The 24,885-nt window shown below is 37.9% G+C and overlaps 1 pseudogene across 1 annotated transcript in view; it reads left to right on the top strand.

The window, feature by feature from the left end:
- Window positions 1–17,315: 17,315 nt before the first annotated feature.
- The window catches only part of LOC308240232 (heterogeneous nuclear ribonucleoprotein H2-like), a 49,688-nt pseudogene continuing 42,118 nt past the window's right edge, over window positions 17,316–24,885 (top strand). Inside the window, exons 1-2 of the transcript in view lie at window positions 17,316–17,333; window positions 18,375–18,567. The product of the transcript in view is annotated as a heterogeneous nuclear ribonucleoprotein H2-like (transcript). The remainder of the gene's footprint in view (window positions 17,334–18,374; window positions 18,568–24,885) is intronic.

Genomic DNA, 24,885 nt, shown 5'->3' with positions numbered 1-24,885 from the left:
ATTGATATATATCAAAAATTCAACAACAACAATAATCCACATAATTTTCCAGAACACATGGTAAGTTCATTGTGACAAACATTTTTTGGGGCAAGAATATAAACTTTAACAGGTTTAAAGCAATAGAAATAATGTAACATTTGGCTCTTAGACTATAAGAGAATTAAACTAGAAATCAATAACAAATATATCTTGCAAATCCTCAAATACTGAGACAGTAAATATCACATCTAAATAAGCTTCAAGTCAAAAAATAAATTATCAAAGAAAAATTTTTAAATTTTTAATCAAATAAAAAAATTTACAATAAGCAAAAATTTGTTGGATGCTGTTAAAGTAGTGCGTAGAGGATAATTTATAGCATGAAATACACTGCAAAAGAAGAAAGATCTCAAATAAGTATTCCAAGTTTCCACCACAATAATTACATAAATATATGTAGATTAAGCTCAAAGCAAGAAAGAAGGAAATAATAAAGAGCAGAAGTCAATGAATTAAAGAAGAAAAAAATATAAAGATCAATGAAAACAAAAAATACTTTTGAGAGAAAAAGAAAAAGAAATTAAATACAATTGATGGACCCTAGCCAGACTGAACAAGAAAATATAGAGAAAACACAATATCAGAAATGAGTGAGACTATACTACATCACTACAGACCCCATAGATATTAAAAGGAAAATAACAGAATACAATTAACAACTCTATGACTATTGAGTTTGAAAACATAGATGAAATAAGTTAATTCCTTGAAAAAAATCTACCAAACCCACCAAAGAGAAAGCATATAATCTGATTATCAGTATATCCATTAAATCAATTGAATTCATAGTTAAATACCTTCCCAGAAAAGAAAACTGCACCCCCTGGTTTCCCCAGTGAATCCTGCCAATCATTTAAGGAAGAAATAATTCCACTTCTAAACAATCTCTTCAGAACATAGGAGGAAGCACTTCTCAAATCATTTTGTGAGGTCAGCATTACTCTAATACAAAAACAAGAAAATAGCATTGAAGGGGGAAAATAATTTGGGCCTATTCTTCTTATTAACATAGATGTACATATTCTCCACAAAGTATTAGTAAATTGAATCCAGCAACATAAAATAAAATAATGCATCATAATGAAGTGCGGTTTGTCCCAGAATGTAAGATTATTTCACCATTCAAAAATCAATGTAATTTACCACATTAACAAAGTAGAGAATAAAAATCACATGATCATCTCAATACAACCAAATCATTAAATAAAAAACACCAGCTATTTTTAAAAATATATTTTGATGGATTTCAGAGAGGAAGGGAGAGGGAGAAATAGAAACATCAATGATGAGAGTGAACCATTGATCAGCTGTCTCCTACATGCCCCCTATTAGGGATTGAGTCTGAAACCCGGGCCTATGCCCTGACCAGGAATCAAACCCTGCCCTCCTGGTTTATAGGTCGATGCTCAACCACTGAGCCACACTGGCCAGGCTATAGCAGCCATTTTTTCCAATTACAGTTTACTTTTTTTTTAAAAGGAATTATAAATTTATTAGGTCATCTGATATCAGATGGGCTCAGCCCCAAAATTGCTCCAGCACCCAGGGACAGGGAGTCAGAGCTTTTAAAGGACTCTAGACAGGCTTTTTATTTGTATTGATTTCAGGTTTCCAGCTTAGTGGTTAGAGAATCATATACTTACAAAGTATTCCCCTCAATATTTCCACTATCCCAACTGGCATCATACATAGTTATCACAATATTATTGACTATATTCCCTATGCTTTACTTATATCACTGTGACAATTTTTAACTACTAATTTGTACATTTTAGTCCCTTCACTTCTTTCACCCAGTCCCCAAACCTCTTACCTTCTGGTAACCACAAGTTCCCTGTCTATGTCTATGAGCCTGTTTCAATTTTGCTAGTTCATTTATTTTATTCTTTAGATAACACCTATAAGTGAAATCATACAGTATTTGTCTTTCTCTAACTTACTTATTTCACTGAGCATAATACCCTCTAGCTCAATCCATGTTGTTGCAAATGGTAAGATTTAATTCTTTTTATAGACCAGTAATACTCCATTGTATAAATATTTCACAGCTTTTTATCCACTCATCTATTTTTTTAAACCCTTGCCTGAGGATATTTTTCCACTGGTTTTTAGAGAGAGTGGAAGAGAGAGGGAAAGACAAAGAGAAATACCAATGTGAGAGGAACAAATTGATTGGTTGCCTCCTGCATGTGCCCTGACCAGGGCCCGGGCTGGGGAGGAGCCTGCAATGGAGGTATGTGCCCTTGACCAGAATCAAACTGGGGACCCTTCTGTCCACAGCCAAACCAGCGAGGGCTATCCACTCATCTATTGATGAAGCACTAGCATTGTTTCCATATCTTGGCTATTATAAATAACATACAGCAGCCATTCTTTATTTTTAAAAATCCCAGACAACTAGAAATAGACATTAACTTTAAAAATTTGATAATTTGATAAAGGGTAATATGGAAAAAAACACTCAAGTATTTTACTCAATGCTCTACTACTCCCAATACTTCACTTCTGGTACCTCTCATCACTAAATGTGTGGGATTTTTTTTTCCAAATCAAGTAGTTTTCCAACTCTCCAGCAGACACAGCATGTTCACTACAATTTAACTCAATTTTAACACTATTTACCTGGTTATAGCATCATATCTCACATGTTAAGGATTCAGTCTCACAAGACTGCTCCCACTTCAGATGTCAATCACAAGTGTAAATTATCTCCTGTGCTACTGACCAACTGGCTATAAATCAAAGATCACCACAACCTCCACCTAAGGTTTAATTCATTTGTTAGAACAAACCCCAGAACTCAGAAAAATAGGTCACTTACTAAATTACTGGATATTAAAGGATAGGAATGAACAGCCAGATGAAGAGTCACACAGGGTGAGGTCCAGAAGTATCCAGAGCATAGAGATTTGTCTCCAGAGAATTTGGACTGCTTCAGGAAGGATGTGTTCTTGTTCACAAACCTCAAAGCTCTCCAAACCCTGTCCTTTTGGGTTTCTATGGAGGCTTAATTGGCTAGGCATGATTGATTAAATCACTGGGCAATGGTGATTAATTCAACCACTCTCTCTTCCCTCTCCACTCTCTGGAGATTAGAGGTTGGGGCTTTAAGTGCCAACCTTCTAAGCTCCTTATTGGTTTCTCTTACAACTAGCTCCAACCCTTGCAGGCTTTCCAAAAGTCACCTCATTGGCATAAACTATGGCATGAATATTAAAAGACACCTTTTTATCTCTTATCAATTTAGAAATTCCAGGGGTATTAGGAGCTCCATGTCAAGAATGGAGGAAAAATCAAATAAGTAATTCTTATTATAAATCACAATCCTATTTAATGGTGAAAGACTATTTTCTTAAGAAGATTGAAAAAAATGGCAAAGATTTCCCTTCACTTCTACTGTTCAACATTGTAGCCAATATAATAAGGCTAAATAAATAAATGGCATAGAAATTATAAAGAAATGTAATTTTATACTTATAGCATGATGTCTTACATGAAAAATATCACAAAGAATCTACAAGAAAAAAGAAACATGTAGAACTGGAAGGTTACAGGACACAAGGTCAATATACAGAAATCTATTGTATTATTTCACATTAATGGTGAATATTTGGATTTCAAAAAATTTTAAAGTACCACTTACAGTAACACCAAAAATAAAATCCTTAGCTATATGTCTAACAAAATAAAAAGAGGATATATAGGCCTAAAAGTATAAATGATAAATAAATAAACAAAGGAAAGCTAACTGAATGAATATATTCCATGTTCCTATGTTTTAAGACTCAATATTTTTAGGTACTAATTCTCCCCAACTTGATCTGCAGATACAATGTATCCAAGTCAATTCCCAGAAGGATTTTTGGTATATTTAATGAGATGACTCTAAAACTAATATAGAAATGAAAAGAAATAGAATAATCAAAATAGTTTTTTTAATGAATAACAAAGTTGGAGGACTTGCACTACCGGAAGTAGAAGAAATTATGCTAAGTGAAATAAGCCAGTCAGAGAAAGACAAGTATCACATCATCTCACTTATATGTGGAATTTAATAAACAAAATAAACTGATGAACAAAATAGAACTAGAGACATAGAAGTATGCATCAGACTGATGAATCTCAGAGGGAAGGAGGTGGAGGTGGGGAGAGATTACCCAAAAAACATATGTGTATATATGTATAACCCATGGCTACAGACAAAAGTATGGTGAAGGCCTGGGGAGGGAGATGAAGTGTGGGGGAGGAAAGGATCAATGGGGGGGTAGGGGGACATCTGTAATAAAGATATTTTTTAAATTATATTTAATTTAAAAGTACATAAAGTGGGGGCAGAATATAGTAAAAAAAAAAGGGGGGGGTAGTATGATATTGGGAAGAGGAAAGACACACAGATAACGAGAAGTGATTAGAAAGCCAAGAAGTAGACACATCTACTTCTGGACCTGGCTAGGAAAAGCAGACCTTGCTCTTTTCTAAAGGCACCCAGCCCCACGAGAGGTTTTCACAGGCTATGGATTGCTTATTGCTCCAAACATGGTACAAAGAGACAGTCACAAACAGTGTCTGACAATGTCCTGCACCAGAGATCCTCCAAAAATGACTGGGAGTCAAAGCAGGTATACCTAATAGATAGAAACAAACCCAAACAGGCAGACAAAATAGGGAGACCCAAAAAAAGCCCCAAATGAAAGAACAATAGTATTCTCCAGAGAATCAAAAAGAAAAAAAATTAAAACCATGGGGAGAGCTTAATGGAGCTATGGGACAACATGAAACATAACAACATTCACATATAGGAGTACTAGAAGGTGCAGAAAGCGAGTAAGGGATAGAGAATCTGTTTGAAGAAATAATGGCAGAAAACTTCCCTAACCTGGTGAAGGAAAAAGTCACATAAGTTCAGGAGCACAGAGAGTCCCAAGCAAGAAGAACCTAAAAGGGCCCACGCCCAGACACATCATAATTAAAATGCCAAAAAGTAAAGACAAAGAGAGAACCTTAAAGGCAATTTGTTAACCTGCAAAGGAGCTGCCGTAATGCTGTCAGCTGATTTTTTTTTTTTTTAATCAGAAACTCTGCAGGCCAGAAGGGAATGTCATAAAGTATTCAAGGTAATGAAAAGCAAGGATCATAAAACAAGATTACTACATTCAGCAAGGCTATCATTCAAAATAGATGGTGAAATAAAGAGCTTCCCAGACCAAAAAAAGAGGCTAAAGGAGTGCATCACCAGCAAACCAGCATTGCAATAAATGTTAAAGGGACTGCTGCAATAAGAAGAGAGAGAGAGAGAGAGAGAGAGAGAGAGAGAGAGAGAGAGAGAGAGAGAACATAGGCATAAAGAATTAAAATTACAATAAATACGTACCTATCAATAATAACCTTAAATGTAAATGATTAATGCTCCAATCAAAAGACATAGGGTAGCTGAATAGATAAGAAAAATTGACCCAAATATATTCTGTCCACAAGAGACCCACCACAGAATAAGAAGACTCACACAGAATGAGAGTGAAGGGATGGAAAAAATGTTTTCCATGCAAATGGAAAAGAAACAGAAGCTGGGGTACCAATACTCATATATGACAAAATAGACTTCAAAATGAAGACCATCACAAGAGACAATAAAGGTCATTACATAACATTAAAGGGATCAATCCAAAAAGAGGCTATAAAACTGTTAAACACATACATATGTACCCAATATGGGAGCACCTAAATATATTTAAAAAACCTTCTGGAGGACTTTGAGAGATTGAGAGCAATAGAGTCAAAGTAGGGAACTTTAACACCCCACTGACTTCACTGGATAGATCTTCCAGACAAAAAACTTAACAAGGAAACAGTGACTTCTAAAGGACACACTGGATCAGATGGATTTATTTGACATTTACAGAACATTTCACTACAAAGTGGCAGAATATACATTCTTCTTGAGTGCACATGGGTCATTCTCAAAGATAGACCACATGTTAGGACACAAAACAAGTCTCTAAAAGTTCAAGAAGATTGAAATAATATGAAGCATCTTCTCAGATCACAATGGCATGAAATTACAAATCTACAGTAAAAACATTCAAAAACATTCAAACACATGGAGGATAATTTGCATGCTGTTAAACAATGAATGGGTTACCAATGAGATCAAGGAAGAAGTAAAAAACTTCCTGGAAACAAATGAAAATGAACCCACTACAACTAAAAATCTTTTGAGAGTGCCCTAACTGGTTTGGCTCAGTGGATAGAGCGTTGGCCTGTGGACTGAAAGGTCCCAGGTTCGATTCCGGTCAAGGGCATGTACCTTGGTTGCGGGCACATCCCCAGTAGGAGATGTGCAGGAGGCAGCTGATCGATGTTGATGTTTTTCTCTCATCGATGTTCCTAACTCTCTATCCACCTCCCTTCCTCTCTGTAAAAGATCAATAAAATATATTTTTAAAAAAATAAAATATAAAAAAAAATAAAAATCTTTTGAGAGCGATGTTCATAGCACTACAGGCCTACCTAAAAAAATACGAAACATTTTAAATAAACTATCAAACCCTACAGATTAAAAAATTAGAAAGAAAACCCCACAGTAATTAGAAGAAAGGAAGTAATAAAGACAGAACATAAATGAGTGAGATCATGTGGTATTTTTCTTTCACTGACTGGCTTATTTCACTTAGCATAATGCTCTCCAGTTTATGGATATTAAAGAACATTATAAACTGATGAACAAAAATAGATACAGAGGCAGAGAAACATTGAACAGACTGTCAAACAACAGCGAGAAGGCTGGGGAGGGTTGAGGGGGGAGGTAAGAGATCAACCAAAGGACTTGTATGCATGCATATAAGCATAACCAATGGACGCAAGACACTAGGAGGGGAGTGAGGGCATGTGCCGGGGAGTTAGAAGAGGCTGGGGGAAGGTCAATTGGGAAAAAAAGGAGACATATGTACTACTATTTGTAATACTTTAAACAATAAAAAATACAAAACATTAATAAATGCATAAAAATTTTTAAAAAGCAAAATATCAATGAAACCAAGAGCTGGTTTTTTGAGAAGATAAACAAGATTGATGAACCTTTAGCCAGACCCATCAAGAAACAAAGAGAGAGTATCCAAGTAAATAAAATCAGAAATGAAAGTGGTGAAGTAACAAATGATACCACAGAAATACAAAAAAACAATTGTAAGAAAATACTATGAACAACTATATGCCAATAATCTTGACAGTGTGGAGGAAATGGACAACTTCCTAGAAAAATGCAATTTCCAAAACTAAATCAGGAAGAATCAGAAAACCTGAATAGGCCAATAACAAATTATGAAATGCAAGCAGTGATTTAAAAAAAAAAAAAAAAGAAAGAAACAAAAATTCCAGCAAGAAAAAGCCCTGCTCTGAACAGCTTCAAAGGGGAGTTTTGCCAAACATCCAAAGAAGAACTAACACCTATCTTTCTCAAACTATTCCAAAAAATTCAAGATGAAAGAACACTTCCAAGATCTTTTTATGAGGCCAGCATTATCCTAATTGCAAAACCAGAGAAAGATACTACAAAGAAAGAGAATTATAGGTCAATATCCCTGATGAACATGGATGCTAAAATCCTCAACAAAATATTAGCAAATCGGATCCAGCAATATATTAAAAAGATTATACACCATGACCAAATGGAATTTATTCCAGGGATGCAAGGCTGCAACAATATTCACAAATCAGTAAATGTGATACATCACATAAACAAATTAAAAGACAAAAAATCACATGACCATAGATGCAGAAAAGGCATTTGACAAAATCCAACACCCTGTCCTGATAAACACTCTCAGCAAGTCTGAACAGTGGGATCATACCTCAACATAATAAAAGCCTTATATGACAAACCCACAGCCAACATCATACTCAATGGGCAAAAACTAAAATCATTTCCCCTAAAAACAGTAACAAGAGAGGCCTGTCCACTTTTACAACTCTTATTCAACATAGTACTGGAAGTCTTAGCCATAGCGATCAGGTAAGAAGAATACATAAAAGACATCCAAATTGGAAAAGAGAAAGCAAAACTGTCATTATTTCCAGATTACATTATATTGTACATAGAAAACCTTAAAGACTCCACCAAAAAATATTAGATTTAGTAAATTAATTCAGCAATGTAGCAGGATACAAAATTAACATCCAGAAATCATTGGCATTTTCATACACCAAAAATAAATTCTCAGAAAGAGAAATTTAAAAAAAACAATCCCATTTACCATTGCAACAAAAAATTAAGATACTTAAGAATAAACTTAACCAAGGAGGTAAAAATTCTGTACTCAGAAAACTACAGGACATTGAAAAAAGAGATAGAGAAAGACATCAAATGGAAGAATATACCATATTCATGGGTTGGTAGAAAAAGCATCATTAAAATCTCCATATTACCCAAAGCAATCTATAGATTCAATGCAGTCCCTATTAAAATACCAATGGCATACTTCACAGATCTAGAACAAACATTCCAAAAATTTATATGGAACTAGAAAAGAACCCGAATAGCTGCAGCAATCTTGAGAAAGAAGAACAAAGTTGGAGGGATCACAATACCAGATACCATGCTATACTACAAAGCCACTGTAAACAGATCAACCTGGCACTGGCATAAGAACAATCATATAGATCAGTGGAACAGAATAGAGACCCCAGAAATCGACCCAAGTATTTCCCTCAATTAATATTTGACAAAGGAGACAAGAACATACAGTGGAATAAAAAAAGTCTCTTCAATAAATGAGACTTTGAGAAAACTGGACAGGTACATGCAAAAAAATGAAACTAGACCACCATACACAAGGATAAACTCAAAATGGACTTAAATGTAGGTCACGGAACCATAAAAATCCTAGAAGAAACCATAGACAGCAAAATCTCAGAGATCTCTTGTAGCAATATGTTTGCCAATACATTTCATAGTGCAAGGGAAACAAAGGGAAAAATAAACAAATGAGAGAAATAAAAATAAAAAACTTCTACTAAACAAAAGGATTCCACTGTATGGGAGAAGATATTTGCCAAAGATACAACTGATAAGGGGCTAATATCCAAAATATATTAAGGAACTCATGCAACTTAACAAAAGGAAGACCAATCCAATAAAAAAAAAAATAAGCAAAGGGCCTGAATAGACACTTCTCCAAAGTGGACATACAGAAGGCCAAGAGACATATGAAAAAATGCTCCAAATCATTAATCATCAGAGAGATGCAAATTAAAATGATAATGAGTTATCACGACACCTGTCAGAATGGCTCCCATCAACAAATCAACAAATGACAAGTACTGGAAAGGATATGGAGAAAAGGGAACCCTAGTAAACTGCTGGTGGGAATGCAGACTGGTGCAGCCACTGTGAAAAACAGTATGGGGTTTCCTCAAAAATCAAACATGGAACTGCCATTTGACCCAGCGATCCTACTTCTAGAAATACCAGGTATATCCTAAGAAATCAGAAACACTAATCAGTAAGAATATATGAATCCCTATGTTCATAACAGTACAATTTATAATAGCTAAGATCTGGAAACAGTCCAAGTGCCCATCAGTAATTGAGTGGATAAAAACCAGTGGCATATTTATACCATGGAATACTATGCAGCTGTAAAAAAGAAGGATCTCTGGCCCTTTGATACAGCATGGAGGGACCTAGAGAGTATTGTGCTAAGTGAAATAAGCCAGTCAGAGAAAGATAATTATTACTTGATCTCACTCATATGTGGAATCTAAAGAACAAAGGAAACAGATGAACAAAATAGATCCAGAAACATAGAATCATCTAACAGACTGTGAAATCTCAGAAGGAAGGCAGCAGTGAGGTGATAGGTAGGACGAGATTAACCAAAGAACTTATATATTTATAACCCATGGACACAGACAATAGTATGGTGAAGGCGGGGGGGGCAGTGTGGGTGAGAGAGGCTTTATTGGGGGGGGGGGAAGGGACATCTGTAATGCTTTGTACATGTAGACACACATAAATGTAGTCCAGAGACAATTAAGTGACAGTCATTTCAACAAATGTGTTCAAACAAACAAAAAAAGATGTGTTCAAACAATTGAATACCCATAAACCGAGGGAGAGGGAGAGAGAGGGAGAGAGAGAGAGAGAGAGAGAGAGAGAGAGAGAGAGAGAGAGAGAGAGAGACTGAACTGAACTTGAAACACACACCTTAACCAAACAAAAAAATTAACTCAAGGTGGATCACAGACCTAACTAAAAAATGTAAAATTATAAAACTTACAGAAATCACGGGGTTTCTGAGCCTAAGTTAGGCAAATTTTTTTGAACATGAGACCAAAAGTATAGTCCATGATAGAAAAAAAATGGTAAACTGTGATTTGTAAAAATTAAAAAATGTTGTTCTATGAAATACATTGATTTAAAAAATGATAAGACAAGTTACAGGCTGTGACAAAATATTTGCAAGTCACATATCTGATAAGTGACTTTTATCCTAACCGGCTTGGCTCAGTGGATAGAGCATTGGCCTGCGGACTGAAGGGTTGCAGGTTTGATTCCGGTCAAGGGCACATGTCTGGGTTGCGGGCTCAGTGGGAGGCGTGCAGGAGGAAGCCAATCAATGATTCTCATCACTGATGTTTCTCTCCCTCTCCCTTCCTCTCTGAAATCAATAAAAATATATATAAAATATATTTATTGAACTCTCAAAACTCAATAAGGAAATAAATAGCCCAATTACAGACATGCACAGAAACTTTTATTCCTTTGAAAATTCTCAAAGTTTCATTAACTTCCCCTACCATCCAAAGAGAAAGATGTGTCCTATGGTTGGAAGATTTGCTGCCATTTTTCCACCATTTGAGTCTTTGGTTCTAAAGAAGGATCTTGGTGGTTTTTCCTTACTCTCCTACAGTGACTGTTCTTCCTCCTGGAATCCTTTGCAATGAGAAATGCTTTTTCAGGACTCTTGCTATTCTAACCCAGTAGGTTTGTGGAGAATATCTTTCAGGTGAATATGCATTACCCTCACTTGTATGGCCTTAAAGGGTTCTATATTCTTGGCTAACCCAGACTTGGAGTTTACCAATTTGTTAGCAATTTTAGCTAAAATCTCCATACTCATGTCTGACTATGTCTACTTCAGGTAAAGTAATTATGTCCTGTTCACTCTTGAAAACATCTGGGTTTTCTTAGATTTTTAGTTTAATTGCTTGCCTGGTAACCTCAGCTTCCTGATGGGATCAAGAAAATTTTTGAATTTCCAATTTGTCCCTGTTTTTTGTTGGTGTTGTAACTGTGTAAGTGATACCCTTCCTAGGTTTTCACATCCCAAATGAAGACCAGAAATTCCACTTAGATTTAAATATACTTTTTGTATATACTATCCTTCATTTTTGAATACCAGGTACTGTTCAAGGCACTTTAAACATGTCACTTAATCTTCATAGTAGTCCATAAGTTAGGCATTATCCCCATTTTACAGATTATTTTATTAAGTTGAGAAAATTTATATAGCTTGTTCTTGCTGGTAGAGGCTATAAAGAGAAGAGCCTAATATCAAACCTACTTCTGCTTAGTTCATGTCTGCCTTTTATTTATGCTCCTTATTACATTATATTGCTTCTCTTTAGGAGTTCAGAGAATTTAAGATTCACTCTCTTCTATTGCTACTTGGTAAGAAATCTAACCTTTTTTTTTTTTTTTTTAGAAATGACAGGAGGCACAGGGGAATGCAAAGGGCTAAGGACTCATCTGTGTTGGCAGAGCTTACTCTAGGGGGTTTACAGTAGGAGGTGGACTTTTGACAACTTTCTCTAGGTGAGCTAGCAGGCATAGGTCTTTTGAAATGAGAACTTGGCAACATAAAATTGATATGACCAATACTTTACAGATGACTGGTTCCCCCAAAGAACAGGAGGCAGTTTGGATTAGTCACAGATTGGAGAGTGACACAGCAATCATTACAGGGTCTGAGTCCAGCTGCTAAACCTGGAGAGATTAAGGCCATGTCAACAACTGCCAAGTAAAGCTTCCTGTTAGTAAATCTGTGTGAAAACCTAGTTTTTTCCCTTCCCTTTAAATGAGGAATAAATTTGCCATGGCCAAAATTGAAAACATATTGGCATATCTAACTGGACTAGAAACCTGGAAAAAATGCCACTGCCCTTAGAGAAAGTGCAGATATACATATATCTATATATATAAAAGGCTAAGTGATCATCGCATTGAAACAACAGAACAGATGGCTAAATAGGCTGTGTGGGGTGACCAGGCTGGCAGGGGGGTTAGTGAGGGGCAACCAAATGACCGAGCAGCAGGCTGCATGGGGCTACCAGGCCCGCAGGGGGGACATTTGGAGGTGACCAGACCAGCAAGGGGGGGGGCAGTGAGGGGCGACCAGGACAGCAGAGGGAGGCAGTGAGGGGCAACCAGGTTGGTGGGGGGGGGCAGTTGGGGGCCACCATGCTGGCAGGGGGAGGGGCAGTTGGGGATGACTATGCCTACAGGGGGGACAGTTGGGGGTGACCAGGCCAGCAGGGGAGGCAGTTAGGTGCTATCAGGCAGGCAGGCAGCTGAGCAGTTAGGAGCCAGGGGTCCTGGATTGTGAGAGGGATGTCCGACTGCTGGTTTAGGCCGGGATTGTGCGTAAACCTGCAGTTGGACATTTCCCGAGGGGTTCCGGATTAGAGAAAGTACAGGCTGGGCTGAGGGGACCCCCCCATGCATGAATTTCGTGCACCAGGCCTCTAATATTAGATAATTTTCCATTTATTGGCTCTGACTTTATTGATGCACCCTTCTATTTATTTTTTTTTATTTTTTTTTTTTCAAATTTTTATTAAGGTATTATATGTGTACATATCTTACCATTGCCCCCACCCCCACCCCACTCCCATACATGCCCTCACCCCCCAATGTTTTGCATCCATTGGTTACTCTTATATACATGCATATAAGTCCTTCAGTTGATCTCTTATTTCCCCCACCTCTCCCTAACCTTACCACTGTAATTTGACAGTCTGTTTGATGCTTTACTGCCTCTGTAACTATCTTTTTGTTCATCAGTTTATAATGTTTTTCATTATCCCCAAATGAGTGGGATCATGTGATATTTTTCTTTCATTGACTGGCTTATTTCACTTAGCATAATGTTCTCTAATTCCATCCAAGTGCCTACAAATGGTAGTAATTCCTTCTTTTTTACAGCAGCATAGTATTCCATTGTGTAGATGTACCATAGTTTTCTGATCCAGTCATCTGCTGATGGGCACCTAGGCTGTTTCCAAATCTTAGCTATTGTAAATTGTGCTGCTATGAACATAGGGGTGCATATATCCTTTCTGATTGGTGTTTCTGGTTTCTTAGGATATATTCCTAGGAGTGGGATTACTGGGTCAAATGGGAGTTCCATTTTCAGTTTTTTGAGGAAACTCCATACTGTTCTCCACAGTGGCTGCACCAGTCTGCATTCCCACCAGCAGTGCACGAGGGTTCCTTTTTCTCCGCATCCTCGCCAACACTTGTCGTTTGTTGATTTGTTGATGATAGCCATTCTGACAGGTGTGAGATGGTATCGCATTGTTGTTTTGATTTGCATCTCTCGGATAATTAGTGACTTTGAGCATGTTTTCATGTGTCTCTTGGCCTTCCTTCTGTCTTCTTTCGAAAAGCTTCTATTTAGGTCCGTTGCCCATTTTTTTATTGGATCATTTATCTTCCTTTTATTAAGTTGTATAAGCTGCCTGTAGATGTTGGAAATTAAACCTTTATCAGTGATACCATTTGCAAATATGTTCTCCCATACAGTGGGGTTTCTTGTTGTTTTGTTGATGGTTTCTTTTGCTGTGCAAAAGCTTTTTATTTTGATGTAGTCCCATTTGTTTATTTTCTGTTTGGCTTCCATTGCCCTAGGGGCAGTATCACTGAAAAAGTTCTTTTGGCATATGTCTGAGATTTTGCTGCCTGTGGATTCCTCTAGTATTTTTATGGTTTCCCGTCTTATATTTAAGTCCTGTACCCATTTTGAGTTTATTTTTGTGTATGGTGTAAGTTGGTGATCTAGTTTCATTTTTTTGCATGTATCTGTCCAATTTTCCCAACACCATTTATTAAAGAGACTGTCTTGACTCCATTGTATGCTCATGCCTCCTTTGTCAAATATTAAATGCGCATATTGGTTTGGGTCGATATCTGGATTCTCTATTCTGTTCCATTGATCTATATGTCTGTTCTTGTGCCAGTACCAGGCTGTTTTGATGACAGTGGCTTTGTAATACAGCTTGAAATCTGGTATTGAGATCCCTCCTACTTTATTCTTCTTTCTCAGGATTGCTGTGGCTATTCGGGGTCTTTTTTTATTCCAGATGAATTTTTGGATAGTTCTTTCTAGGTCTGTGAAATACGCCGTTGGTATTTTAATGGGGAGTGCATTGAATCTATAGATTGCTTTGGGTAGTATGGACATTTTGATGATGTTGATTCTACCAATCCATGAACATGGTATGTTCTTCCATCTGTTTACATCTTCCTCTATCTCTTTTTTCAGTGTCCTGTAGTTTTCCGCATATAGGTCTTTTACCTCCTTGGTTAGGTTTATTCCTAAGTATCTTAATTTTTTTGGTGCGATGGAAAATGGGATTGCTTTTTTAGTCTCTCTTTCTGTAAGTTCATTGTTGGTGTATAGAAATGCCATAGATTTCTTGGTGTTAATTTTGTATCCTGCTACATTGCCGAATTCATTTATTAAGTCTGTTAGTTTTTTGATGGAGTCTTTCGGGTTTTTTATGTACAATATCATGTCATCTGCAAATAAGGACAGCTTTACTTCTTCTTTTCCAATTTGGATGCCTTTTATTTCTTCTTCTTGTCTAATTGCAGTGGCTAATACTTCCAGTACTATGTCAAACAGGAGTGGTGAGAGTGGGCATCCCTGTCTTGTTCCTGTTCTTAGTGGAAATGGTTTTAGTTTTTGCCCATTGAGTATGATGTTAGCTGTGGGTTTATCATATATAGCTTTTATGATGTTGAGGTATGATCCTTCTATTCCCACCTTGTTGAGAGTTTTTATCAAGAAAGGGTGTTGGATTTTGTCAAATGCTTTTTCTGCATCAATTGATATGACTATGTGATTTTTATCTCTCAATTTGTTTATGTGATGTATCACATTTATTGATTTGCGGATATTGAACCATCCTTGCATTCCTGGGATAAACCCTACTTGGTCATGGTGTATGATCTTTCTGATGTATTGCTGGATCCTATTTGCTAGAATTTTGTTGAGGATTTTGGCATCTACATTCATGAGGGATATTGGCCTGTAATTCTCTTTCATTGTGTTGTCTTTATCTGGTTTTGGTATTAGGGTGATGCTGGCTTCATAGAAGGAGCTTGGAAGTGTTCCTTCCTCTTGAATTTTTTGGAATAGTCTGAGGAGGATAGGTTTTAGTTCTTCCTTGAATGTTTGGTAGAACTCTCCTGTGAAGCCGTCTGGCCCCGGGCTTTTGTTTGCCGGAAGCTCTTTGATGACTGCTTCAATTTCTTCCATAGTTACTGGCATGTTGAGCTGTTTAGATTCTTCCTGATTGAGTTTTGGAAGGTTATATTTTTCTAGGAATATGTCCATTTCCTCCAGGTTGTCCAGTTTGTTGGAATAGAGTTGTTCGTAGTATTTTTTAACAATCCTTTGTATTTCGGCGGGATCTGTTGTTATTTCACCTCTTTCATTTCTGATCTTGTTTATTTGGGTCCTCTCCCTTTGCTTCTTGGTGAGCCTGGCTAGAGGTTCATCAATCTTGTTTATCCTTTCAAAGAACCAGCTCTTGGTTTTGTTGATCTTTTGTATTGTTTCTTTGGTCTCTATGTCGTTTATCTGTGCTCTGATCTTTATTATTTCCTTCCTTCTGCTTACACTGGGCTTTTCTTGTTGCTCTTTTTCTAACTCTTTGAGTTGTTGGGTTAGGTAATTTATTACCCCTGTTTCTTGTTTTTTGCAGTAGGCTTGTAGAGCTATGAACTTCCCTCTCAAGACTGCTTTCGCTGTGTCCCATAGATTTTGGATTGTAGTGTTTTCATTGTCATTTGTTGTCATGATGTTTTTTATTTCTTCTTTGATCTCTCTGGTAACCCAGTCATGGTTTAATAGCATGCTGTTTAGTCTCCATGTGGTTGATTTCTTTGGGTTGTTTTTATTGTAGTTGATTTCCAGTTTTATGCCACTGTGGTCTGAGAAGATGCTTGATATGATTTCTATCTTCTTGAATTTGAAGAGACTTTGCCTATGTCCCAACATATGGTCTATCTTTGAAAATGACCCATGTGCGCTTGAGAAGAATGTATATTCTGTGGCTTTGGGGTGAAATGTTCTGAAGATGTCAATTAATTCCATCTGGTCTAGTGAGTCATTTAGGATTGATGTTTCTTTGCTGATGTTTTGTTTAGAGGATTTGTCCAATGGTGATAGTGGGGTATTAAAGTCTCCTACTATGATTGTATTGCTGTCAATGTCTCCCTTGATATCTTCCAGGAGTTTTTTTATGTATTTGGGTGCTCCTGTATTGGGTGCATATATGTTTACCAGAGTTATTTCTTCTTGTTGGATTGCTCCCTTTAGTATTATGAAATGGCCTTCCTTATCTCTTATTATGTCCTTCAGTTTGAGATCTAATTTGTCAGAAATAAGTATTGCTACCCCAGCTTTTTTTTCAGTTCCATTTGCCTGGAAAACCTTTTTCCATCCCTTCACCCTCAGTCTGTGTGCGTCTTTTTTTCTGAGGTGGGTTTCTTGTAGACAGCAGATATATGGGTCGTGTTTTCTTATCCAATCTGTTACCCTATGTCTTTTGATTGGGGATGCACCCTTCTATTTAAATAGGCTTTCAGTGGGACCTGTGTTCACACCTGAAAAAAATAAGATCAGATAAGTAGTTCGGGAATAAATGTAGTACATGGTTTAAAAGTAATAAGCAGAAGTTCTGGCTGGTGTGGCTCCTCAGTTGGTTGGAGCCTTGTCCTGCAAACCAAAGCTGTGGCAGGTTTGATTCCTGGTCAGGGCACATAACTACATTGCAGGTTTGATCTCTAGTCCCAGTTGGGGCAGAAGAGTTTGATAGATCAATTCAGGAAAACTTACTAATTAGCTGTGAAATTTCAGCAAGTTACTTAACCTCTCTGTTCTTCCAGTTTCTATAACTCCAAAATAATAGTAGTAATCTACACTGTGGATATTCAAAATTAAAGAAATCAGTACATGTAGAGCACTTTAAAAGAGGCCCTACAGAAGATGGCGACCTGCAAGAAGGTAGGGAGGGAGAGGGTGTGAGAGAGTGAGGGAGCGATAGAGGAGTGTGTGGAAATATGTGGTGTGTATGAGATATGGACAGTCAGATCTTGTGGGTATTCCAGGGGGCTACCAAACTGGGCAGTCTTGGATGGCGAAACTCCGCTGCCACCAGAAACAATCCCAATCCGGGGAGGACACCACCAGTACAGAAACCACACCATCTTGAAGAACAAAGCTGCTTGAGACTAGGAACCTAGACTCACCACCACCCAATCTGGTCTCAGACGCAAACTGGGACCCTATAGCCACTTGGGTAAAAGAACTGTGACCACAGCTGCAGAACTAGGGACACCAAGACTCCAGGCACCCAGGCTGCAAATTTCTATGATTCACAGAGCCCATCCTCCTCCCTGCCAGCCCGCTGTAGCAGCATAGGAACTGCTAGACCCTCTCTGTGTAGGCAGGCCTCCTGGCCACACAGAAAGGCTGCGCTGAATTTGAGCCTGGGTGTGCAGGCATGGGAAGTTTGTTTCCTGCAGCTCACACTCCCACGAACAGACCCCAGACCCACACAGGGAGGCTGCACTGAGTTTGAGCCTGGGCGCACAGACATGTGGAGTTTGTTTTCCATGGTGCGCACTCCTGTGACCAGATCCCAGGCCAACTCAGGGCAGCTGTGCCACCTGACTTTGATTCTGAGTGAGGGCACATGAAAGTCTGTCTCCTGCAGCGCAGGGCAGCTGTGCAACCTGATCCCCCAAGCAGACCGGGGACCCTCATTCTTCACGCAAGAGTCAGTACTGAGCATCAATGATTTGACTCTGTTTCTCATCACCAGCGCACGGGATCCCTGATTCCGAGTACACACACACACACTAAGACCCAGTGACTCCAATACTCAGCAGATGCACACAGGGACCTAATTCTCAGCATGAGACTGCAGCAACTGACAGAGACTCAAATACTAGATTCTAGGTGTGGGCACAGGGGGACACTGACTCCTGCCATGTGCTAGGGGACTCTGATTTTCGGCTCACAACAGTGGGTTCTCTTTTTCAGGAGGGGTCCCGGATTCTAGGTGTACATGAGGCTGCACTGAGCACCAGTGACTCTGATCCTGGGCAAGCAGGGCTCCCACAGACCCACGACAGCCACACGTCTGGATCTCAGAGCTCTTCAGTGACACTTAGGTGGCGTGAAGCTGCCACAGCACATGGCCCTAGCCACCACAATTCGGTGATTGGAACTTCTGGTGATAGTTAGAATGGGGAGACAATGAAACAATCCCCAGAGGAAAGAAAAAAAGGAATTGCCAAGAAAAGAAATAAGTGAAACTGATGCATGCAACATGACAGAAAAAGAATTCAGAGTAATGGTTGTACAGTTCATACACTGGATGAACAAGAAAATCAACAACCTATGCAAAAATCAGGAAGAAATCAAAGGTGATATAGCTACAATCAAAAACACCATGGAAGGTTTCAACAGTAGACTAGAAGAAGCAGAGAACCAAATAAGTGAGTTAGAAGATAAGGTACAGAAACAAGTCCAATATGAACAGCAGCTGGAGAAAAAAATTAAAAAGCAGGAGGAGAGCCTAAAGGAGCTTTGGGACAACACGAAACAAAATAACATACGTATAATAGGGCTGCCAGAAGGACAAGAAGAGCAGCAATGATTAGAAAATCTATTTGAAGAAATAATGACAGAAAACTTCCCTGAAATGGGGAAGAAAAAAGTTACACAAGTACAGAGAGTCCCAACAAGATGAATCCCAAAAGACCCACACCAAGACACATCATAACTACAATGGCAAATGTTAACAACAAAGAGAGAATCTTAAAGGCTGCAAGAGAGGGACAGAGAGTTGCCTACAAAGGATCCCCCATCAGATTATCAAATGATTTCTCAACAGGAACACATTAAGCTAGAAGGGAATGGAAGGAAGTATACAAAGTGATGCAAAGCAAAGGACTGAGTCCAAGAATACTTTATCCACCAAGACTATCAATCAAAATTGAAGGGGAAATCAGGAGCTTCGCAGACAAAAAAAAAAAAAAAAAGGCTAAGGGAATTTATCACTACTAAGCCAGCAATGCAAGAAATGCTAAAGGGACTCCTGTAAAAAGAAGAAATAGAAAGGGAGGAAGGAACACAGGCATAAATTACAGAAATGGTTACAAACAAGTACCTATCAATAATAACATTAAATGTAAATAGATTAAATGCTCTAATCAAAAGACATTGAGTGACTGAATGCATAAGAAAACATGACCCATATATATGCTGTCAATGGGAGACCCACCTCAGAACAAGGGATTCACACAGACTGAAAGTGAAGGGATGGAAAAATATCTATGAGGCAAATGGAAATGAAAAAAAAAAAAAAAAGCTTGGATAGCAATACTTATATCTGACAAAATAGACCTCAAAGTGAAGACCATAACAAAATAAAAGAAAGGCCACTTCATAATTCTAAAGGGATCAATACAACAAGAGGATATAAATCTGGTAAACATTTATGCACCCAATGCAGGAGCACCCACATACATAAAAAAAAACATTAAGAAGATATCAGGGGAGAGATTGACAGCAACACAATCATAGTAGGAGACTTTAATATCCCATTAACATCACTGGATAAATCCTCTAGACAAAAAATTAGCAAAGAAACTTCAATCCTAAACAACTCACTAGATCAGATAGATTTATTAGACATCTTTAGAACATTCCACCCAAAAACTACAGAATATACATTCTTTTCAAGCACACATGGGACTTTTTCAAAGATGGACCACATATTGGGCACAGACAACGTCTCTCCAAATTCAAGAGGATTGAAATTATATCAAGCATCTTCTCAGATCACAATGGCATAAAATTAGAAATCAAGTACAGTAAAAACAATGACAAAAATTCAAACACTTGGAGGCTGAATAACATGCTATTAAACAATGAGTGGGTTACCAAAGAGATCAAAGAAGAAGAAAATATATCCGGGAAACAAATGACAGCGAAAACACAATTATCCAAAATCTTTGGGACACTTTGAAAGCAAACCTGAGAGGGAAGTTCATAGCATTACAGGCCTACCACAAAAAAAACAAGAAAAACTGGTAATAAACCATCTAACTCTGCAACTTGAAGAATTAGAAAAAGAGCAACCAGAAAAGCCCAGTGTGAGCAGAAGGAAGGAAATAATAAAGATTAGAGCAGACATAAATGACATAAAGAAAAAAATATATACAAAAAATCAATGAAACCAAGAGCTAGTTCATTGAAAGGATAAACAGGATTGATGAACCTCTAGCCAGGCTCACCAAGAAGCAAAGAGAGAGGACCCAAATAAACAAAATCAGAAATGAAATAGGTGAAATAACAACAGATCTCACAGAAATACAAAGAATCATTAAAAAATACTAAGAGCAACTCTACTCCAACAAATTGGTCAACCTAGAAGAATTGGACATATTCCTAGAAAAATACGACCTTCCAAAACTCAACCAAGAAGAATAAAAAAACCTGAATAGGCCAATAACTATGGAGGTAATTGAAGCCGTCATCAAAAATCTTCCAGCAAACAAAAGTCCAGGGCCAGATGGTTTCATAGGGGAGTTTTACCAAACATTCAAGGAAGAACTAAAATATATCCTCCTCAGGCTATTCCAAAAAATTCAAGAGGAAGGAATACTTCCAAGCTCCTTCTACAAAGCCAGCATCACCCTAATACCAAAACCAGATAAAGACAACACAATGAAAGAGAATTACAGGCCAATATCCCTCATGCCAAAATCCTCAACAAAATTCTAGCAAATCGGATCCAGCAGTACATCAGAAAGATCATACACAATGACCAAGTAGGATTTATCCCAGGAATGCAAGGCTGGTACATATCCACAAATCAATAAACATGATACATCACATAAACAAATTGAGAGAGAAAAACCACAGTCATATCAATTGATGCACAAAAAGCATTTGACGAAATCCAACACCCTTTCTTTTTCTTTTTTTTTTAATATATTTTATTGATTTTTTACAGAGAGGAAAGGAGAGGGATAGAGAGTTAGAAACATCGATGAGAGAGAAACATCGATCAGCTGCCTCCTGCACACCTCCTACTGGGGATGTGCCCGCAACCAAGTTACGTGCCCTTGACCAGAATCGAACCCGGGACCTTTCAGTCCACAGGCCAACGCTCTATCCACTGAGCCAAACCGGTTTTGGCGTCAACACCCTTTCTTGATAAAAACTCTCAGCAAGGTGGGAATAGAAGGATCATACATCAACATAATAAAAGCTATATATGATAAACCCACAGCTAACATCATACCCAATGGGCAAAAAGTAAAACCATTTTCCTAAGAACAGGAACAAGACAGGGATGCCCACTCTCACCACTCCTGTTCGACATAGTACTGGAAGTATTAGCCATTGCAATTAGACAAGAAAAAGAAAAAAAAGTCATCCACAATGGAAAATACTACGCTCCGGTAAAAAAGAAGGAGTTCTTACCATTTGCAACAACATGGATGGAGATGGAGAGATTTATGCTAAGTGAAATAAGCCAGGCAGAGAAAGATAAATATCACATGATCTCATTCATTTGTGGAATATAATGAACAACATAAACTGATGAACAAAAATAGATCCAGAGACAGAGAAACATCAATCAGAATGTCAAACCTCAGGGAAGGTAGGGGAGGATGGGGGTAAAGGGGAGAGATCAACCAAAGGACTTATATGCATGCATATAAGCCTAATCAATGGACACAGACAACAGGGGGATGGGATCATGAATGGGAGGTGGGGGGCAATGGGGGAATAAGGACACATATGTAATACCTTAATCAATAAAGAAATAAAAAAGGCATCCAAATTGGAAAAGAAGAAGTAAAGCTGTCCTTATTTGCAGATGACATGATATTGTACATAAAAAACCTGAAAGACTCCATCAAAAAAATAACAGACTTAATAAATGAATTCGGCAATATAGCAGGATACAAAATTAATGCCAAGAAATCTATGGCATTTCTATACACCAATAGTGAACTTACAGAAAGAGAGACTAAAAAAGCAATCCCATTTACCATCGCACCAAAAAAATTAAGATACCTACGAATAAACTTAACTAAGGAGGTAAAAAACCTATTCGCGGAAAACTACAGGACACTAAATAAAGAGATAGAGGAAGATATAAACAGATGGAAGAAAGTACCATGTTCATGGATTGGTAGAATCAACATAATCAAAATGTCCATACTACCCAAAGCAATCTATAGATTCAATACACTCCCCATTAAAATACCAATGGCATATTTCACAGACCTAAAAAGAACTCTCCAAAAATTCATCTGGAATAAAAAAAGACCCCGAATAGCCATAGCAATCCTGAGAAAGAAGAACAAAGTAGGTGGGATCTCAATACCAGATTTCAAGTTGTACAACAAAGCCACTGTTCTCAAAACAGCCTGGTACTGGCACAGGAACAGACATATAGACCAACGGAATAGAATAGAGAATCCAGATATGGACCCAAACCACTATGCTCAATTAATATTTGACAAAGGAGGCATGAACATACAATGGAGTCATGACAGTCTCTTCAATAAATGGTGTTGAAAAAATTGGACAGATACATGCAAAAAAATGAAACTAGACCACCAACTTACACCATACACAAGAATAAACTCAAAATGGATAAAAGACTTAAACATAAGATGGGAAACCATAAAAATACTAGAGGAATCCACAGGCAGAGAAATCTCAGACATATGCCGAAGCAATTTCTTCACCGATCTTGCTCCTAGGGCAATGGAAGCTAAAGAGAAAATAAACAAATGGGACTACATCAAAATAAAAAGTTTTTTCACAGCAAAAGAAACCATCAACAAAACAACAAGAAAGCCCAATGTATGGGAGAACATATTTGCAAATGTTATCACTGATAAAGGTTTAATCTCAACATCTACAGGGAACTTATACAACTTAATAAAAGGAAGATAAATGATCCAATAAAAAAAAGGACAATGGACCTAAATAGAATCTTTTCGAAAGAAGAAAGAAGGCCAAGAGACACATGAAAACATGCTCAAAGTCACTAATTATCTGAGAGATGCAAATCAAAACGACAATGCGGTACCATCTCACACCTGTCAGAATGGCTATCAACAACAAATCAACAAATGACAAGTGCTGGCGTGGATGTAGAGAAAAAGGAACCCTCGTGCACTGCTGGTGGGAATGCAGACTGGTGCAGCCACTGTAGAGAACAGTATGGAGTTTCCTCAAAAAACTAAAAATGGAACTCCCATTTGACCCAGTAATCCCACTTCTAGGAATATATCCCAAGAAACTAGAAACACCAATCAGAAAGGATATATGCACCCCTATGTTCATAGCAGCACAATTCACCATAGCTAAGATTTGGAAACAGCCTAAGTGCCCATCAGCAGATGAGTGGATTAAAAAACTATGGTACATCTACGCAATGGAATACTACGGTGCTATAAAAAAGAAGGAATTCTTACCATTTGCACCAGCATGGATGGACCTGGAGAGCATTATGCTAAGTGAAATAAGCCAGGCAATGAAAGAAAAATACCACATGATCTCACTCATTTATGGAAAATAAAGAACATTATAATCTAATGAATAAAAAGATAGACACAGAGGCAGTAAAGCACTGAACAAACTGTTGGATTACAGCGGGAAGGCTGGGGAGTGTTGGGGAGGGAGGGAAATAGATCAACCAAAGGACTTGTATGCATGCATATAAGCACACCAATGGACACAAGACACTGGGGGGGTGAGATGAGGGCATGTGACAGGGGTAGGGGAGGCTGGGGGAAGGTCAATGGGGGAAAAAAAAAAGGAGATATATGTACTAATATATGTAATACTTTAAACAATAATGAAAAAAAAACTAAAACCATTTCCCCTAAGAACAGGAAAAAGACAGGGATGCCCACTCTCACCACTCCTGTTTGACATAATACTGGAAGTACTAGCCATTGCAATAAGACAAGAAGAAGAAATAAAAGACATCCAAATTGGCCAAAACCGGTTTGGCTCAGTGGACAGAGCGTCAGCCTGCGGACTGAGGGGTCCCAGGTTCGATTCTGGTCAAGGGCATGTAACTTGGTTGCGGGCACATCCCCAGTGGGAGGTGTGCAGGAGGCAGCTGATCGATGTTTCTCTCTCATCGATGTTTCTGACTATCTATCCCTCTTCCTTCCTCTCTGTAAAAAATCAATAAAATATATTTAAAAAAAAAACGACGTCCAAATTGGAAAAGAAGAAGTAAAACTTTGACATGATATTGTACATAGAAAACCCCAAAGACTTTATCAAAAAAATACTAGACTTACTAAATGAATTTGGCAATGTAGCAGGATACAAAATTAACACCCAGAAGTCTATGGCTTTTCTATACACTAATAATGAACGCACAGAAAGAGAAATAAAAAAAAGCAATCCCATTTACCATTTCAACAAAAAATTAAGATACCTAGGAATAAACTTAACCAAGGAGACAAAGGACCTGTACTCAGAAAATTTCAGGACTCTG

Source organism: Plecotus auritus (assembly GCF_963455305.1).
Source record: "Plecotus auritus genome assembly, chromosome: X".
Classification (NCBI taxonomy): domain Eukaryota; kingdom Metazoa; phylum Chordata; class Mammalia; order Chiroptera; family Vespertilionidae; genus Plecotus; species Plecotus auritus.
This window is presented reverse-complemented; position numbering and strand designations above follow the sequence as displayed.